This window comes from Oncorhynchus keta, unplaced genomic scaffold, assembly GCF_023373465.1.
Source record: "Oncorhynchus keta strain PuntledgeMale-10-30-2019 unplaced genomic scaffold, Oket_V2 Un_contig_2867_pilon_pilon, whole genome shotgun sequence".
In the NCBI taxonomy this organism is placed as follows: domain Eukaryota; kingdom Metazoa; phylum Chordata; class Actinopteri; order Salmoniformes; family Salmonidae; genus Oncorhynchus; species Oncorhynchus keta.
This window is the reverse complement of record NW_026286166.1, coordinates 44,001-50,000: the sequence shown is the minus strand read 5'-3', so window position 1 is coordinate 50,000 and position 6,000 is coordinate 44,001. Positions and strand designations below refer to the sequence as shown.

The 6,000-nt window shown below is 42.2% G+C and overlaps 1 pseudogene; it reads left to right on the top strand.

The window, feature by feature from the left end:
• The window catches only part of LOC127923176 (protein CLEC16A-like), a 106,299-nt pseudogene that overhangs the window by 57,040 nt on the left and 43,259 nt on the right, over window positions 1–6,000 (top strand).

The window sequence follows — 6,000 nt, the reverse complement described above, 5'->3', positions numbered from 1 at the left end:
AAGAGCTGTGAGTGTTTCTGGGTAATTCTCTAAGAGTTCTGAGTGTTTCTGGGTAATTCTCTAAGAGCTGTGAGTGTTTCTGGGTAATTCTCTAAGAGCTGTGAGTGTTTCTGGGTAATTCTCTAAGAGCTGTGAGTGTTTCTGGGTAATTCTCTAAGAGCTGTGAGTGTTTCTGGGTAATTCTCTAAGAGCTGTGAGTGTTTCTGGGTAATTCTCTAAGAGCTGTGAGTGTTTCTGGGTAATTCTCTAAGAGCTGTGAGTGTTTCTGGGTCATTATTATTATTAACGAAATGATTCAAGCTCTGTCAGATTGGTTTTTGATCCGTTGCTAGACAACCATTTCCAGGTCTCACCTGGAAGTAGATTTAAGTCAGAACTTTAACTCAGCCAATCAGCAACATTCGCTGTCGTCTTGGTAAACAACTCCAGTGTAGATGTGGTCTTGGTGTTTTAAGTTTATTGTCCAGCTGAAAGGTGAATTCATCTCCCAGTGTAGATGTGGTCTTGGTGTTTTAGGTTGTTGTCCAGCTGAAAGGTGAATTCATCTCCCAGTGTCTGTTGAATACCAGACTAAACCAAACGAAGCAGGTTATTATGTGGCTTGTTAAAACTACTTTGGACAACAGCCGGTGAAATTGCAGAGCGCCAAATTCAAAACACTCATAATAAACATTCAAGTGTTATTTATTTAACTAGTCAGTTAAGAACAAATTCTTATTGTCAATGACGGCCTAGGAACAGTGGGTTAACTGGTTTTTGTACCTTGTCAGCTCGGGATTTGAGCTTGCAACCTTCTGGTTACTAGTCCAACGCTCTAACCACTAGGCTACCCCGTATACATCAGTTTAAAGATGAATTTCTTGTTAATCCAACCGCTGTGTCAGATTTCAAAATAGGCTTTACGGCGAAACCATGAGATTATCTGAGAACAGCGCCCAGCAGTCAAATCATTACAAACAGAAACCAGCCAAGTAGATGAGTTACACAAGTCAGAAATAGCGATTAGAATTTATCACTTACCTTTGATGATCTTCATATGGTTGCACTCACAAGACTCCATGTTACACAATAAATGTTTGTTTTGTTCGATAAAGTCCCTCTTTATATCCAAAACCTCCGTTTTTTCATGATGCGTTTTGTTCAGTAATCCATTGGCACAAAGCACAATCACAGCAGGCTGACGAAAAATCAAATAAGTACCATAAAAGTAGAAAAAAAAGTAGAAACATGTCAAACGATGTTTATTAATCAATCCTCAGATTGTTTTTCTCATAAATAATCGATCGTATTTCAACCGGACAAAAGCTTTGTCAATAGAAACAAGAAAGGCGAGGTCCCGATTTATGCGCAGGACTCATGTCTGGAAATCTCCACTGTCCACTCATTGAAAGCGCTGTATCGCCCTCATTCTTCCGAGTTAAAGCCTGAAACAATGCCTAACGACTGGCCACATGTAGAAGAAGGCACAGAGCTCGTGAACTGGGTTCTAAGTCTTTGTATGGTGGATCGGCTTTCAATGGAAAAACAGGCATTTCAAAATAAAGGCACTTCCTGGATGGATTGTCCTCAGGTTTTCGCCTGCCATATCAGTTCTGTTATTCTCACAGACATTATTTTAACAGTTTTGGAAACATTGGAGTGTTTTCTATCCAAATCTACCATCTATATGCATATCCTAGCTTCTAGGCCTGAGTAGCAGGCGGGTTACTTTGGGCACCTCAGTCATCCAAACTTCCCAATACTGCCCCTATCCCAATAAAGTTAAGCAAAGGTTTACTCAGAGTAACCCCTGAACGTGGAGTACCTGATAATGTATGTGTCTCTCCAGAGTAAGCCCTGATAATGTAGTTGATGTGTCACTCCAGAGTAAGCCCCTGATAATGTATTTAATGTGTCTCTCCAGAGTAAGCCCCTGAACGTGGAGTACCTGATAATGCATTTAATGTCTCTCCAGAGTAAGCCCCTGATAATGTATTTCATGTGTCTCTCCAGAGTAAGCCCCTGATCATGTATTTAATGTGTCTCTCCAGAGTAAGCCCCTGATAATGTATTTAATGTCTCTCCAGAGTAAGCCCCTGATAATGTATTTAATGTCTCTCCAGAGTAAGCCCCTGATAATGTATTTAATGTCTCTCCAGAGTAAGCCCCTGATAATGTATTTAATGTCTCTCCAGAGTAAGCCCCTGATAATGTATTTAATGTCTCCAGAGTAAGCCCCTGATAGTGTATTTAATGTGTCTCTCCAGAGTAAGCCCCTGATAATGTATTTAATGTCTCTCCAGAGTAAGCCCCTGATAATGTATTTAATGTCTCCAGAGTAAGCCCCTGATAATGTATTTAATGTCTCCAGAGTAAGCCCCTGATAATGTATTTAATGTGTCTCCAGAGTAAGCCCCTGATAATGTATTTAATGTCTCCAGAGTAAGCCCCTGATAATGTATTTAATGTGTCTCTCCAGAGTAAGCCCCTGAACGTGGAGTACCTGATAATGCATTTAATGTCTCTCCAGAGTAAGCCCCTGATAATGTATTTCATGTGTCTCTCCAGAGTAAGCCCCTGATCATGTATTTAATGTGTCTCTCCAGAGTAAGCCCCTGATAATGTATTTAATGTCTCTCCAGAGTAAGCCCCTGATAATGTATTTAATGTGTCTCTCCAGAGTAAGCCCCTGATAATGTATTTAATGTGTCTCTCCAGAGTAAGCCCCTGATAATGTATTTAATGTCTCTCCAGAGTAAGCCCCTGATAATGTATTTAATGTCTCCAGAGTAAGCCCCTGATAATGTATTTAATGTGTCTCTCCAGAGTAAGCCCCTGATAATGTATTTAATGTGTCTCTCCAGAGTAAGCCCCTGATAATGTATTTAATGTCTCTCCAGAGTAAGCCCCTGATAATGTATTTAATGTCTCCAGAGTAAGCCCCTGATAATGTATTTAATGTCTCTCCAGAGTAAGCCCCTGATAATGTATTTAATGTGTCTCTCCAGAGTAAGCCCCTGATAATGTATTTAATGTGTCTCTCCAGAGTAAGCCCCTGATAATGTATTTAATGTGTCTCTCCAGAGTAAGCCCCTGATAATGTATTTAATGTCTCTCCAGAGTAAGCCCCTGATAATGTATTTAATGTCTCCAGAGTAAGCCCCTGATAATGTATTTAATGTCTCTCCAGAGTAAGCCCCTGATAATGTATTTAATGTGTCTCTCCAGAGTAAGCCCCTGATAATGTATTTAATGTCTCTCCAGAGTAAGCCCCTGATAATGTATTTAATGTGTCTCTCCAGAGTAAGCCCCTGATAATGTATTTAATGTGTCTCTCCAGAGTAAGCCCCTGATAATGTATTTAATGTGTCTCTCCAGAGTAAGCCCCTGATAATGTATTTAATGTCTCTCCAGAGTAAGCCCTGATAATGTATTTAATGTGTCTCTCCAGAGTAAGCCCCTGATAATGTATTTAATGTCTCTCCAGAGTAAGCCCCTGATAATGTATTTAATGTCTCTCCAGAGTAAGCCCCTGATAATGTATTTAATGTCTCTCCAGAGTAAGCCCCTGATAATGTATTTCATGTCTCTCCAGGGTAAGCCCCTGATAATGTATTTCATGTCTCTCCAGGGTAAGCCCCGATAATGTATTTAATGTCTCCAGAGTAAGCCCCTGATAATGTATTTAATGTCTCCAGAGTAAGCCCCTGATAATGTATTTAATGTCTCTCCAGAGTAAGCCCCTGATAATGTATTTAATGTCTCCAGAGTAAGCCCCTGATAATGTATTTAATGTCTCCAGAGTAAGCCCCTGATAATGTATTTAATGTCTCTCCAGAGTAAGCCCCTGATAATGTATTTAATGTCTCTCCAGAGTAAGCCCCTGATAATGTATTTAATGTCTCCAGAGTAAGCCCCTGATAATGTATTTAATGTCTCTCCAGAGTAAGCCCCTGATAATGTATTTAATGTCTCTCCAGAGTAAGCCCCTGATAATGTATTTAATGTCTCTCCAGAGTAAGCCCCTGATAATGTATTTAATGTCTCTCCAGAGTAAGCCCCTGATAATGTATTTAATGTCTCCAGAGTAAGCCCCTGATAATGTATTTAATGTCTCCAGAGTAAGCCCCTGAACGTGGAGTACCATGATGGACGCGTCTGTTCTTCTTCCTCCTACTGGTACTCCTCTGACTGGAATAGACTTCGTTAAGAGACTGCCCTGTGGAGGAGTAGAGAAGACCAGACGGGTAACACACACACACACACACACACACACACACACACACACACACACACACACACACACACACACACACACACACACACTGAGACACCTACTGCCCTGTGGAGGAGTAGAGAAGACCAGACGGGTAACACACACACACACACTGAGATACCTACTGCCCTGTGGAGGAGTAGAGAAGACCAGATGGGTAACACACACACACACACTGAGACACCTACTGCCCTGTGGAGGAGTAGAGAAGACCAGACGGGTAACACACACACACACACACACACACACACTGAGACACCTACTGACCTGTGGAGGGGTAGAGAAGACCAGACGGGTAACACACACACACACACACACACTGAGACACCTACTGCCCTGTGGAGGAGTAGAGAAGACCAGACGGGTAACACACACACACACACACTGAGACACACCTACTGCCCTGTGGAGGAGTAGAGAAGACCAGACTTGTAACACACACACACACACACACACTGTGACGGCCCTGAATTTTTTCTGAACCGTCTCAGTGCAGCTCCGTCCAATAGGGCGCTTTCCCTTTAATTCCCAATTAAATAGCCAGCATCAGCTGCACGAAAGGGGGTTGTGATGGAGACGTGCATGAGGATGTGTTCAACCCTCAGTTCCGAAGCTTCTCTATTCCGTTTGTTTTGTTGCCGTTAAACGTGTGTTTTGTAGCCTAAGAGAGTTTACCCAGGATCGGATCCACTCATCGCGTCCCTGGACTACACCTCTCCGTTCTTCGTGGCCTTTCTCCGCTGGAGATCTATTGGCGGATTGGATTGTCTGACTGACCGACTGACTACCACCTTTTTGTATACGGTATTTCATTTGTTTGGATGTGATGTATACTGTGATTTGTGTAGTTAGTGGTAGTTGAGGACTTAATTAAGAGTTGATCCGCTTTTAAGGTTCTGTGGTAAAGTAATTGTTATATTGATTGTATGTTTAATACTGGGTTTACGCTACACGGAATGAACGGACAAACATCGCGTGACAAAAGTCACTTGAGTTCACTGAACTCCTTTACCGGGCAGGACTCTTTAGGCCCGAGGTACAGGACATTTCTGGAGGAACCAGAACTCATTGTGATATTATTATATGTGTGTGTGTAATCATTGTTGTTGCTAATACAACCCACGCAACAGAATATAGTTGTTTTTGAAGTTCTTTTCAATGTTTTAAGGGTTTATGAAAAGTTTATTTCCTCCTGACTTTTACATACGTCCTTTGTATTGGTGTAGACTTGACGGACCAGATGGGACTCATTCCCACCCAAACTAAAAGGAGAAACTAATGTTTTCTCTGGTAGGCACCACCTACCTGGCACCCCTATAAATAATAACCTCAAGTCAAAACCGTTACATAAAAAATGGCACCCCCATTGAGGAATGTGTTGCATGGGACAGCTCGAGACTGGTGGGATGTGGCACGTCTCACCACTACCTCCTGGGCTGACTTTGAGGCCAAGTTTTCCTCTGCATTTCTATCTGAGGACTACACAGATGAATTGGCAGACAGAGTCAGAAATCGAGTACAAGGAGAGAAAGAGAGTATCCGTGACTTTGCATACGGTTACCACTCCCTGTGCAGAAGGTGGAAACCTGGCATTGAGGAGGAAGAGGTCATTAAATTGATCTTGAAGAACATCAACCCACTACTAGCCAGTCAACTCCGAGAACGAGTCACCACTGTCGATGGACTGGTTCGCTTGGGACAGCAGTTTGAGAAGGACAGAGAATGCCAACAGCAATATGACCAGA